Consider the following 15089-nt stretch of genomic DNA (forward strand, 5'->3'; position numbering starts at 1 on the left):
TCAGAAAAAAAGAAAGTCCTCAATAAAAATCACAATAATGAGGGTATATGATTGAGAAACAGAAGACAAAAGAGCTCGTAATGAGTAAATGGGAATACTGAGCATTAAAGAATTAATGGGTGATGACTCAATAATCTACAAAAGTATACTTACATAATTTAATAAACAGAGAAGACATAAACCGCTTCTGTGGAAGTTTTTAAAATAATTTACTTATACATTTTACTGTATGAAGGTGCAACGTCTGTCTATTCCTTGAGCGTGGGCTGTACAGTGACATCCTTCTGGAGAACAATACGGGTGTATGGTAATATACAGCTTGTTCACCCCAAGTAATAGCTGAAGAAGCCTGTGATACCAGGAGGAACAGGGGATGTGGCATATGAGAGCAGCACACTATCTACACAGCTTTCTGCAAAAAACAAGTGCAGAAAGGGGAAGGGAGGGAGGAGGAAGAGAGGGGTGGACTGGCTACTGCTTTAGTTCTTTCAAGTCGTCTCCCTAGCATGCATGCAGAGGTTTAGTCAATTCTAAACAGCTTCATAATAGTCTAAATCAGAGGTCATTCGCATTGCAGTAGGGTGGAGAGCCATAGTACTTAATATGAGTTTTTCTCTCACTGCACCCACACATACAACTTCAAAAACAATTTCCTCATCGATAGCATAGGACAAGTGTGCTGGGAGGCCTCTGTTACCCTATGAAAGAGGTCTCATCTTAAAATCATAGGAATTTCACTAAAGGGTCTTCATTTAGATAAACAGGCATGATTTTATCCCTATCACATCTGTGAAACTGGAAGACACACATGGCACTACTGATTAAAGTACCAGAAAAGAGGGCTAAAAAAACCAAGACTGGCACAATTACTAGGCCCTCACCATTGGGAAGACAGTATTTTTCATCAGATGAAGAAATACAAGAATAAACTATAACCAAGAGAAATAAGAATGTAATATATAACATAGCGATCACTGTTTATTTCTCTAAAGTTCCTTTGCCATTGACACGCATCAGGTGTTTGGTTCTGTTTTTCTGGTTTGGGTCTGTACTTCAACAATCAGATGAGGAGTCTTTATTTTCCCAGTCTTGTCATGAGATATTAACATCGTCATTCAGTTATCTACTCATCATCATCATCATTTATCACTATTTAATAATCACATGTTGACAATATTGAAGGAAAAATCTATTAAAACATGTCAATTTTAAAACATGGTAAGAGACCAAGTGGGATCTCATTCTTGCTTTCTAGTATCCTGGTGTGAAAGCACAAGTTTACCAGCTTTGTTCCAGGGGTGCCATAAACCAGAGGATGGAAAATACAGGCAAAGAAAACCAAAACATACCAAGAAAGGAGGGGACTATAAAACTAAATCTTATTATATTAATTCTACACATCAAAACTCAAAGTTTTCTTACAATGAGATGCAAATAAAATTAAACAGAGGATTCAATAATTTCACTACAGACGAAAACTGTTGATGTCTTAGTAGATGACTGTGTGAAACTAACCTATCTGCTGTCAGTGTCGCATAAAAAATACTTTTGTTCAATCATCATCTTGATACTTGTCCAGTCTCTCTAAAGATGATGGATTCATCAGATAAACATGGTAGAACATTTTTGAAAAGCCCAACCTATAACTTTCAATGCTCAATTTTAGTTTCCTCATCAATTAAACTTGAAATTGATAAACTGAAATCATGATAAAATGTTTTATGTAACATTTAGTCATTTCATGTATACCTTACACTGAGCTCCCTACCCAAAGGTATGCTTAGGAAGAATTTTAGGAAACATGGTACAATTCTCAAGCAATACTTTGTATCACCAACTCCATTAGGATAGTTTAAGTACAACCCACACATACCAAATCAAGCTCCAAAGCACCTCTAACTGCTCACAATTCCCAAGGATATACATTTGTTTCAACAGTGAGAAAGGAAGGAGGCTTGTGATCATTCACTTTTGTAACAAAGAGTCAGCATGTACTGTATATACAACAGGGAGGGAGCTATGCGTATCTTTCCAAATCCCATCACAGACTGACCTTAATGCACTTAATGCTTTCACAGATGACTTTTCCCTAAGACAACAGGTTATAAGATGACAGGTTATCAAAATTTATCAAATTCAATACTTTTTAGTTATAACACCCAGCTGAGATTTACAATTTCTTTCTTTTTTCTTCCCCTTTATTATTTATTTAAAACACACATTATAGTAGTAGCCCCATGGCTGCCATTAGTAGGGTAATTTGTTCCCTGGCTTTTTAAGTCATTCCATATAGTAAAGAAATACAAATGAAGCTCATGCCGTGAGATACTTCATAAAACGTAGCCATGCAAAGTATCAACAATGCATTTAATGATTTAGTTACAGGTACTGATTCACGTTATACCATTATGTAGGTGGTATCCACTTCAAAGAGAACATTAGCAAATTTATTCAGGAGTGAAAATTCAAGTTCATGACTGTTATAAGAAGGAAAATGAAAAAAGGATCTATTTAAGCACCTTATGAAACCCCATTTTGTGTGATCTAAAATTTTCACATAGTTTTGGATGCTTGTTATTCTAATAAATGATATTCAATATTTATCAAAGCAAGAATATACTGTAAGTTTTATGGGTTGCTAAGCTTCTCCTTAAGAAGAATCAGAGTCCCAACAAGAAATAAACAAAATGTAAGTAACAAATGTTTAAAGGCTCTTGGGAAAGCTGAAATTCTAATATTTAAGGATGTTAACAGAGCAACAGATTATTTTCATCCCATCAGCATGCTTTGTTTATTATCTAATATAGTTAATCATTTCTATTTATTTAATCCAAATTTACAACTCTCCATAAGAACATTAACAAATATTATCTCAATTGATAAATAGCATTCGTCAGCCTTATCCAAAATTTTACAAAATGTACTTTGGGTGTGTATATAATAGTCTTAATATCAACATGTAAAAGTCATCCCAAGAGGTCAAGGCGAATGGTGACTAAACAGTGGAATACATCTACAAGTCTTCTCAATAATGATATCATTTAAAACTAGTTTTAAATGTTACGGTTTTGTTTATAATGTGATAGACTTTGGTTACTGTCTGTTTCTTCTGAAGTGTATCACCTTGACCTCGAACTTGCTATGTAGCTGAGAGAGACCCTGAACTTCCGGTCCTCCTCTGCCTCTACCCCCCAAGTAATGCAGTTACAGGCATGTACCACTATACTCAGTTGATCTGATGTCAGGGGTCAAACCTTGGCCTTATGCATGGTAGGCAAGCATTCAAATACCAAGGCAAATTATAGCCAATGTTTGTTGTTTGATTGTTTTGTTTGTTTGTTGCTATATAAAAATGTGAATAGAATTGGGAGGTTGTTTGAGAGCTTTTGGTTTTTGAGACAGTTTCTATCTACATAGCTCTGGTTGTCCTGGAACTCACTGTGTAGACCAGACTGGCCTCCTACTTACAGAGATCTACCTACCTCTGTATCCCAAGTGCTGAGATTAAATGTGTGAGCCACCATGCCTGCCAAGGGGAAACCTTTTAAATTTGTTATGCCATAACATAAACAATCAACCTCTTCCCAAACTCCACACTTACCATGGGAGCTCATCCTGTGCTTCCTGACTAGTTTGGTGAGTCCTGTGGACACTACCTTGCCTGCACCTTTCCCAGCTTCCAGGCTTGACCAGGGCCACACACCCTTTGTGTACACTAGCCCAATCTGAAAAGTCTGCCCGAGCCTAGCCCATCTGTGCACTATACAGCCTCCAAGCCTATCACAGGTCTTACATCCAGTGCTTCAATGCATTCCCTAGGCTCTAATCTGCCTGCGTCTTCCGAAACCACAAAACAGCCCAGATTGTACATCTTTCACACTGGACTAGTCTAGTGATTCCTGTAGATTCTATTCCACCTGCCCCTTTACCAATCTCTATGCTTGGCTAGAGTTACACATCCTATGCACCAGCCCAGCCTACCCATGTTATCTCAAACTCTCAGGCCTAGCCTTAGTTACATATCCTATCTGCAGACCTATCCTGGTGAGAGCCCCAAATCCCAGCCCACCCCATGATCCTCACACTTCCGGGTATAGATTGGGTAACACAATTCCACACCAGGCCAAGCAGGTCCAACCTTTTATCCCATCACCATGCTTCTTACTTACCAGTGAACTGGAATTACTCACATGCCAATACTTGAAAATTAACAATGAGTAACTTTTCACAACTGATCTAATATAAACCAAGATTGGGCAACAAGAAGAACAAAACCAAACTTCCACTCAACAAAGGCAACCTATAATCTCACATCAGACACACAAACAAAAGATGTCCAGATCTCAACGCAAAACAACAAACAATATGAGAAGTCAAGACAGACTATGCCCCCAAATCCACTCATCCTATAAAAACGTTCTCCAATGAGAATTACCTAGATGAAATCAAGGACAAAGAATTTAAAGAACAATCATAAACTTCATTAAAGAATTCAGAGTTTAAAGGAGATAAAAACAACTCAATGAAGAAAATAATAATGAACATTTAGGTGATGTCCAAGAAAACACACAGATTTAGCTGATCGAAGTGATGAAGACAATTCAGGATTTGAAATCAACTCAATGAAATAAATAATGGAAATACAGAAAAAAGTCAAAGTGAAATGAAGATGAAACTGAAAACTTCAATAATTCAATTAGAAAATGCAGAGGAAGCCTCATAGATAGATATGATTAAGTAGAAGACAGAATATCAGGATCTGAAGATAAAATGGAAGCATCGAACCATATAAACAAGAATATGAAAAAAATTAAAGCAGATTAAAGAACAAGCCAGTATTATGGGAAACTAAGAAAATGTCAAGTTATCAAATCATAAGCATAAGAAAGCGAAGAATCACAAGTCAATGGTATAGATTAGGCTTTCAACAGGATCACAGAAGAAAACTTTCCCAAATTAAGAAAAGATACACCCATATCATATCAGAAGTACTCCAATGAGATAAGGCTAGAAAAGAAACTCTCCACAGCATACTAAAGCTAAAACACTACATACACAGTACAAAGAGAGAACTTAAAGTTGTAAGGGAAAAACCACAAGTCATATATAGATGAAAATCAATCAGAATAACTGCTAATTTCTCAATGGAAAATTTTAAAGCCAGAAAACCCTGAAGCAAAGCTCTTTCAGCTCTAAAAGAATATATTTTCTAAATGTGTGAACAAGAACAAACCAAACACAAATGTTAAGTAGATAGGAAAAAATAATAATAACCCTAGCAGAAAGGAATGAAAGCTGATTCTTTGAGAAGACAGACAAGATGGACAGAACCTTGGATGAGTTGATCAAAAGAAAGACAACCCAAATTAACAGAATCAGTGACGAACAGGAAAACATTAGACACAAAAAAACCATTCTGAATATTACAAGGGAATCTTTATAAGCCTGCATTCCATTAAATTAGAAAATCTAAAAGAACCAGACAAGTTTTTAGATCAATGCAAACCACCAGAAGTAGCCAAAGGAGATCAACATCATAAATATACAGACCGAAAACAAATAAAAAGATCAAAACAGTCATGAAAATCCATCTGACTAAAAGTAAACCAGGCCTAGAGAGACTCACAGAAAAATTCTACAAGATTTTTAAATATCTACAAGCAATATGTCTTAAATTATTAAAAATTAAAAATTGAAACAGAAGCAGCACTTCTAAACTCCTTCTATAAAGCTAATATTACTCTAATACACAACACAGGTAAAGACACAACAAAAAAGAAAAAACAGGCCAATATTCCTAATGAATACAGATGAAAAAATCTTCATTAAAATACATGTATGACAAATACAAACATATATCAAAAAGATCATCCACCATAATCAAGTTGGCTTTATCCCAGAGATGTGATGATGGTTCAATATATGTAAGTTAAATAATGTAATAAACCAGGTAAATGGGCTTAAAGAAAAAAAAAAAAAGAAAACACATTATCATCACAGCAGATGCAGAAAAGGCCTGACAAGATTCAACATGTCTTCATGATAAAATCCCTAGAGAAAGTAGGACTGGAGAGAACACACCTCAATATAATAAAGGCTATATATGACAAGCCCACAGTCAACATCATCTTAAATGGAAAAAAAAGAAAAAAGAAAACAAACCAAAACATTGAAACACTCCTAATAGAGTCAGGACAAAACAGAGCTGTCGAACTATCCCAACTCATTTTCAACATAGTGCCTGATGCACTAGCTAGAACAATGACAAGAGAATGAAATTAAAGGGATATAAATAGGAAAAAAATCAAATTATCACTATTTGTACATATTATGGTGTTACACACAAGAGGCCCTTAAAATTCCACCAGAAATGTCTAGAAATGATCAACATTTCAGCAAAGTAGCAAAATATACATATCACTTACAAAAATCAGTAGTTTCTATCTATTAATAACCACACTGAGAAAGACATCATGGATTCACTCACATTCACAACAGCCTCAAAGAAAAAAAAATATCTAGGAGATAACTTAATCAATGAAGTGAATGATCTCTACAATGAAAACTTTAAATCTCTGAAAAAGAAATTGAGGATTGAGGATTTAAAAGACGGAAATAACTCACATTCTCATGGGTTGGCAAAGTTAATATTGTGAAAATGACCATCCTATCAAAAGCAATTACAGATTCAATCTAATCTCAATGAAAATCTACATGACATTCTTCAGAGACAGAAAAAAAATTAAAATTCACAGAGAATCACAAAATAATATAGATAGCCAAAGAAATCCTGCACAAAAAGAACAATGATACAGGGCCTATTATTCTAGATTTCAAGCTATATTACAGAGTTACAGCAATAAAAATAGCATGGTACAGGCATAAAAGCTGACATACAGAATACAAAACAAAAGAGAAAACAAAACCTGAGTACACATATTTACATCCATAGTTCCATTAGTATGTATCATTCAGTGTATCAAACACGACAGAGATAAACTTTATTGAAGTGTAGTAACTATACACTAAAGACTTTAAAGCAACAGCAAAAGAGCTAAAGATATCTAAGGAGACAAGAAATACATCCTTTTTTCCTGGGTCATTACATGCAGTGCTGTGAAAAATGAAACATATCTATAATAAATGAAATACTAGTAAACATACAAATTTTATAATAAATTAGCCTTGGTGGTATTAGACGTATAATACCAATTACTCATGAAGGTGAGGCAGGAGGATTAGCATTTGAAGGCCTGCTTGGGCTACCAAATGAGTTAAAGGTCAGCCTGGACAACTTAGTAACTCTGTCTAAAAATAAAGCATAAAAAGAGGGCTTTGGGTATGACTCAATCGTAGAGCATTGCCTGGCATATATGAGATGCTTGGGTGAATTCCTATTACCACAAGAAACTTACATAATTAACTTTCAAATTTATATGAAAATGCAAAGGGTCAAGGTAAGAAAAACAATCTTGAAATGCAAGATAAAATGGAGGCATTTATACACTACCTAATGTTAGGTGTATAAAAGTCATAGTAATTAAGAAAAAAGAATACTGATACAGAGATAGTGACAAAAATGGAGAGAAATAGACCCACATGTATTTATACAATCACTTAATTTTTAATGACAATATCAATGTAATTAAATGGTGAAATTATAAATCTTTTCAACAAATGGTCCTGGAACAACTGGATACTACCCATATCATAATATTATATACAATAATGTTACTTTATATCATATATAATAGTTAACTCAAAAAAAACATACTTCTAAAAACAGTATTATAAACTTCTAGAAAAACATGACACAATATAAATGACATTGGATGAGACACAAAATTTTTTCATATAAAAACCCAAAGGAAATATAAAAAGTTGAATTTCACCAAAATTAAACACACTTATACTTTCAAAATACAACTTAAGAAAATAAAAACATGTCCAAAGATTTAGATATGAGGCTGGGAGAAGTTTTCAAAATATAATTCTAGAAAAGAACATGTGTCCAAAATACGTAGAAGTAAGCACAGACAATAAAGAAATGAAGTCCCATTAAGACATTAGTCATTACAGGAAAATAACAAATTCACACTGTAGTAAATCACCATTGTGCTTCATTGGCAAGAATGTACATCGACTAAAACCTACATAGTACCCATGACAATGCAAAATAGTACAGGTACTGTGGGAAACATTTTGGAAGTTCCCTTATCATAATACTTAGATATTTCATTGTATGAATTAATCTCGGTGAAAGTAAAAAAAAATATATATATATGGCCCTATAAATGCTTATGTTGAATTTACATCACACCTTTATTCATAACATTATAAACAGGAAACAGTTTAATTCCCATCACCATTACAAGGAATAAACAAATTGTGGTATTTTCATACAGTGAACTACTACCCAGAAATAAAAAGGAACAAACTACTGATTTGTGTACAGGTAAGAGCTAAGGAAAACAAGTATAAAGACTACATACATACTGTATGCTTCTATACTTAGGCTCAGTGGGAGAATGCTCATGCCAAGCATATATGAGGCCCTTGGCTGGATTCCTGGCACTACAAAAAAAAGTAGAATAATCCTACATCTGTATGAAATTTCTAGAATGGGCACAACTGTAATCAGGGTCAAGGAGATGGGGCTTAGGGTTGATCTTCTGGAAAGCAATAAAAGTGACATGTCTTTCCTCGTCTCCTCTTCTCCCCATCCCACACAGAAACTCACTATTTGTGCTCAAATAATCAATCCTTCCACTCAGCCTCCTGAGTAGCTGGGACTGCAGACACATACAGCCATGTTCAGATAAGAACACATGTTGACAGGGACAATGTTGATTGGGGCAATGTGATATGACAAACTTGTCAAAATTCACACATATATAACATTGGTAAATTACACAATAATTATAACCAATAAAATCAACATGTAAAATAAAGATACAAGATTGTAGTGGATTACACTTCTAAATTCCAGCACTTGGGAGGTTGAGACAGGAGAATTATGAGTTTAAAGTCAGTCTGAGCTACACATGAGAACTTGTCTCAACTAACTAGTTAAAAGCAATCAAATACATGGTGAAGACATATACATTGGTGGGAATGGCTGATAACTCACCTATTGAAGAAACAATTGCAATTTGAGCAAGTAAAACACCAATGGAAACCTAATTCAAGTCTGTACCAGTGAAACAAGTCTCTCTCTTACCTCTACAATCTAAAATACCTTCCTACACAAGTTTGTATTTCTTTATGATGAGCCATGCGGGCAAGGGTAAGAGCCTGGTTGCTAATCCAAGTATGTGCATTTTAAAAGAGTACTTCAATAAAATAATAGCTTCAGTGAAAAAAATCCCTGGGCCATTCTTTTCCAAAGACTTTCCTCAAAGGCCTTAAAACTTGAATACTTCAGTGTTCTGATTTATATGTTTCATCAGGTTAATACCCTGATTCTGACAGTTATTCAAATTTTATGCTGCAGCAAATGCAACAAACTCAATAAATACATCCTTAAGTAGTAACTACAAAAGCAAAAGTACTATCTTATTCTCCAGAAACTAAAGCTCGCATTACAATGAGAAGGTATGCATAGCACCCTTTCATTGATGATAAAAGACATCATATACAGTAAAATTGAGGGGCAAGACGTTGCTGTCATGGCGGTAGGAAGGGAGCAAAATTAAATTAGAAAGAAAACAACTTGACTACTTTTGAACAACTGAATTTGAGAAAGATAAATGCCACCTTAGTTTGGTTTCTGCCACTGGGATAAAACATCCTGACCAACAGCAACGTAGAGAGGAACTAGGTTAGTTGGCTTCCACTTCCACATCACGGTCCACCACTGAGGGAAGACATGACAGACTGAAGCAGAGAGCTGGAGGAACGCTGCTTGCCAGCTTGCTCTTGTTTACTGCTCAGTCTGCTTTCTTATACAACCCAAGATCACCTGCCCAGGTGTGGCACTGACCTCAGTGAGCTGGGTTCTCCCACAGCAAGCGTCAATCAAGAACGTTGCGCACACCCCCAGGGCAATTTTGAGTAGAATATTTTATTGTTTGTTTTCATTGTTAAAATTGACTTGCCTAGCGGGCAATCTGATAGGGTCACTTTCTCAGCTGAGGTTCTTTAGTCCCAGTTGACCTTCACTTGTGTCAAGGTGACAAAAATAAAAAATAAAAATAAAAAATAAAAAACCAACCAGCACAGCACATGCTTAGGAGAGCAAAAAGTAAGAGAACTATATAGAAGAGAAAATGGGAACAACAGTTTTCAGTGGAAAGATGAAGAAGGCGTACTTCAATTGGAAGACTATGGGAAAGGATGAAAGGTTTGAAATATAAGACACATGAAGTAGCTTTTAGTACATGCCAAGAGCAGTAAGGCATGGTGCTGTTTGAAAAGACATCCTAAATTTAAAGCTTTGCTGTTTTAGTCTGCAGCAGAAAAACTAAGAGTTCTACATAGCTAATAGCAATTCTGCACAACAACAAATAATTTTTACAACAAATACTCTTTACAAAGTGGGGAACAGGAGCAGCGGGAGTATGATTATTATGGCTATATAAGCAGAAACAGGAATGAATTCTACATTTTCCTAATCCTGGCCCAGTATTCCCCGCCTCCATTGGCATACCACTCAACATTTTTTCTTTTTCTGAAGCAAACAAGTTAAGTTATTGGGTGTTTTGTTTTGTTTTTCTCAATGTGTGATGTAATAAAAGCAATGCTTTATGGAATGCATATAGCCAAGTTATGTGGTCTGAATTAGAAGTCAGAAAACATGAAGAATGGAAAACCAGCATGCTACTCTAATATAAAAGAAATGGGTGGTAGTTCAAAGAAATAAGAGTCTTATATAAAAAGACTTTATCAGGATCTTTAATGGAAATGCAAAGACATTCAGAATTAAATAGAGACTAACAAGGTACCTGATAAAATTAAATAACAAAAGATAGAACCAATTTCTTAGGGGAATTATTTATTATAATTGAATTACTCTATAAATGAAAAGTTATTAGGTTAAATAGCATAGGAGTCTCTGGTTTTAAAAAAATTAAAGAATCTAAAACTTGCTGCCATCTTGGATTTTTAATTACAGTTTCCTGTAGCTATCCAGACTGGAACTCTAAAACCACTTCCCTCTATCTCTCAGTTATCCACATTCCTAAAAAACAGTAAGCAATTATTCTCACTTCCTGAAAACACCAAAAGTAACTGGTTCCTGTAAATCCAACATATTAAATGTTTGTTTAATCAAATCTATCACTGAATCAATGCTTTCCTTCCAGGGATCAGAGCTAGTTGTCAATCACAAGTCAATGACTAATCTCTGGATTGCACAGACATACTTTCAATGGAGAAAGTATTTTAAACTTTATGAATATGAATCTGCCTTACTTATTAGAAATATTTCACAAGCAGAGTTATAATCATGACTTTTTCCCAAGGTTATAAAATATCCACCCATTTATGATATTTTTTAAAGAAAATGTTAGAAGAGTAGACTTTTTTATAGATGTAACCAACCGTCTTATTAAATAAGAAACACAGAAACAATGCAAAAGAGAAAGCCGAGAGTTCAGAGCTCAGAGCTAAAATCTCACCCTTCCGCCTGCGGTGTCCCAGCTTCCCGAATGAGGGTTCTATTTCCTGTCTGTTCGTCTATTTAAAGTATTTTGTTCTGCCTTCTCATTGGTTGTAAACCCAAACACGTGACTGCCTCGTCACTGTCTGAATGTACAGCCCCCTAGGTCTTAAAGGCATATGTCTCCAATGCTGGCTATATCCCTGAACACACAGATATCTATGGGATTAAAGGCGTGTGCCACCACCGCCACACTCTTGCTATGGCTCTAATAGCTCTGACCCCCGGGCAACTTTATTTATTAACATACAATCAAAATCACCTTTCAGTACAATTAGATTACCACCACACTTTTTAATAACTATAAATGAAATACTCAACAGATGAAGCAATCTTCTAAAGACAAACATGAGATTTAAGAAAAACGGTGCTGGCAGGCAGGTGGTAGCACAGGCCATTCATTAATCCTAGCACTCAGGAGTCAGAAGCGGGCGGACCTCTGTGTGTTCCAGGCCAGCCTAGCTACAAAGTGAGTTCCAGGACAGCCACACTGTTACACAGAGAAACCCCTGTCTCAAAAAAAAAGAAAAAAAGAAAGAAAAGAAAAAGAAAGAAAGGAAGGAAGGAAGGAAGGAAGGAAGGAAGGAAGGAAGGAAGGAAGGAAGGAAGGAAGGAAGGAAGAAAGGAAGAAAGGAAGAAAGGAAGAAAGGAAGAAAGGAAGAAAGGAAGAAAGGAAGAAAGGAAGAAAGGAAGAAAGGAAGAAAGGAAGAAAGGAAGAAAGGAAGAAAGGAAGAAAGAAAGAAAGAAAGAAAGAAAGAAAGAAAGAAAGAAAGAAAGAAAGAAAGAAAGAAAGAAAGAAAAAAGAAAAGAAAACTCACAAACCAAACAAACAAGCTGATACAGAACACAATCCTAACACTAAGAATGGAAGGACCAGGACCAAGGCTATGGTTCCAGATGGGCTGGTAGAGGCTGCCAGTGCACAGGGACATCAGTTTCCCTCCTACCACAGACACACAGAGTGACCAAGAAGATAAAAAGCATTGCCATGATAAGCTATGAAGGCCAACATCCTGGCCTCATCATAAAAATGTATTCCTCAGCAATCCTTTTGCCTACATGTCCTAGGCATGTATCACAGCAATGAAAAACCGCAGGCAGTTCTGAGGATTTTCAAATACGACCACTCAGCTACTGTGACTCAAAAAAAAAAAAAAAAAAAAAAAAACCACCAACCACATGTGACTATCTTCCAAAAATCTTTAAGACATTGGAAAATGGGAATTTTCACTGGAAAATAGCTCAATTTATAGAACTAAAATCCTTCATTGAATAGATTTTCTTCTGTTCCTTTAAATAGTAACTCAGTTGCAGGTGAAGAAAACTTTCAGTTATTGAGTATAAAATCAAAACTAGATCTGGAATTTGGAACAATCTAAAGCTACAACTCTAATATATCTGAAATTCTTCATATGTATCAATCAGGTGATAGTGTCCACCTGAGCCCTTTACTTAGAACCAAGGGAACAGTGACACCCAAATACACCAAGTGACGATTCCTTTCCCAAATCCACTTCATGAATGTGCTCCGTGGTTTTAAGAATTATGTGCCTGGCTCTTCTTGAGCTCCGCAGCACTGCTGTTTCTTAGACAGAAAGTGTGCTGTCAATCACTGCACCCTCCTGCCACACAAACGTGTGCTACAGCTTTCGCTTGTCACTCCTGTTGTGTGGACTGCAGGCAGCTCAGCACTGACTCAGCTCAGGGAGCTGCAGAAGGTAAATACAGACATTAGTGGGATGACGACAGACAGAGCAGGCAATGACGACCTGCAGCTCCGTTTGCTTTCTTTGTTAAAGAAGAAAAAGCTAATTATCTGCAGCTGTCAACCATGAAAACCTAGACCTATTTAAGTCAATATTAGCCTTGGACAACTGAAAACATTTCTCATATTTTTGCCTGATTGTTTTCTCTTTTGAAAAAAAAAACCACATAATTTCATTATAAAACATTAACCATTTTGAAGGACAAAGTAAAAATACAGTAGAACTACACACTTGTATTACAACTAATTGATTTAATATTTTAGAAAAACTGCCTGCCATTTTTGTGCTATTCATTTTGTAATTAGTAGAGGTAAAAATTTAGAAAGATGCAAGGCATCTCCATATAATTCATATAAGAAGCATCCAAATGAAAGTCCAGACTATTGGCCATCAAGAGAGAAATTCTGTTCCTTTATTGCAAAAAGAGAAAAAAAGGAAAATAGATTCCAACGTTGAACTGCTGCAGAAAATCCCAGACTTATGGACTCTTGTGTTCATACTTCAGTCTACCCATCAATCTTCTATTCCTTGTCTAGTCCCATTAGAATGCAAGCAAACAACTAATTAGTTTTGAGGGGTTTTTTTTTTTTCAAACTTAAACAGCAAATTGGATTCCAGGATATCAAATGAAGAAAAGATGTTTTCAACAAGTTAAGAGAGGTCAACAGAAAAACGATAGTACTGGGACTAGAAAGATGGCTCGGTAGGTGGAGGTGCAACTCTTCAAGCTTGCTACCCAAATGGAACCAATGGAAAAGCTGCATGTGCTGGCCTGTATCTGTAACCCAACACTCCTACAGCAAGAGGGGAGGCAGAGACAGAACAGTCACCTCGAAGCTCATGGACAGCTAGCCTGGAGCATGCAGCAGAGCAACGGAAACATCAGAGTTCAGCAAGGAAAGTGAGAACCAACTCAGAAAAGCAGTCTTGTGAGAGCCACATATACCCTCCTCCCCTGCCCCATCACACACACACACACACACACACACACACACACACACACACACACAAATAATATTAAAAAGTCCATGGACTCTCCAACACTATTCTACAATGTACATAAGGTGATTGTTCATAATTAGCAATATAAACGCTCTTTGATTTTGATTTTGCTGAGAGTGTTCATTGATTAAATACTATTTTTGGTTATTTTTTCACAAGAACTCTTCTCATAGGGACACACTTGATAGTATTTTATAATTCCACATTAAAAGTCTTTATTTTCTAGTTAATATTAAAACACATGAAACTCTTAATTTCAAGGAAATTAACAAAGATATAATCTAATGTACAAAATCAACAATGTAAGTAAAAAGTTGACATTCATCAAGATTATAGTTTTAAAATTACAGCTCTCTATTCAGAACCCTAACCCAGCTCCAGAGGATACACTTGGGACTACAGCTGACCTAGAATGTCAATACTGTGACTTTTCTCACAGGCCCCCTCTGCAATCTTGACAAAGCACTACTGTATTCTATCTCAGATGTTAGAAAAGAGGGGTACATGTCAAGAATTCATCAGTATATCATAAAAACAAAATAAAACCTAGATCCAAAGTATCATGTGTGAAAATAGAATGTCAATCCTGTTAAGTTCTAGACATGAGCAGGTAAGGAAAGATGGAGCTAAATGGTCACAACACATCAAACACTAAGCCAGTT

The 15089-nt window shown here is 35.8% G+C and overlaps 1 protein-coding gene across 9 annotated transcripts in view; it reads right to left on the reverse strand.

Moving 5' to 3' along the window:
• The window catches only part of Rfx3 (regulatory factor X3), a 259080-nt gene that overhangs the window by 189272 nt on the left and 54719 nt on the right, over positions 1-15089 (reverse strand). The window lies entirely within an intron of this gene.

Source organism: Peromyscus maniculatus, chromosome 1, assembly GCF_049852395.1.
Source record: "Peromyscus maniculatus bairdii isolate BWxNUB_F1_BW_parent chromosome 1, HU_Pman_BW_mat_3.1, whole genome shotgun sequence".
NCBI lineage: Eukaryota > Metazoa > Chordata > Mammalia > Rodentia > Cricetidae > Peromyscus > Peromyscus maniculatus.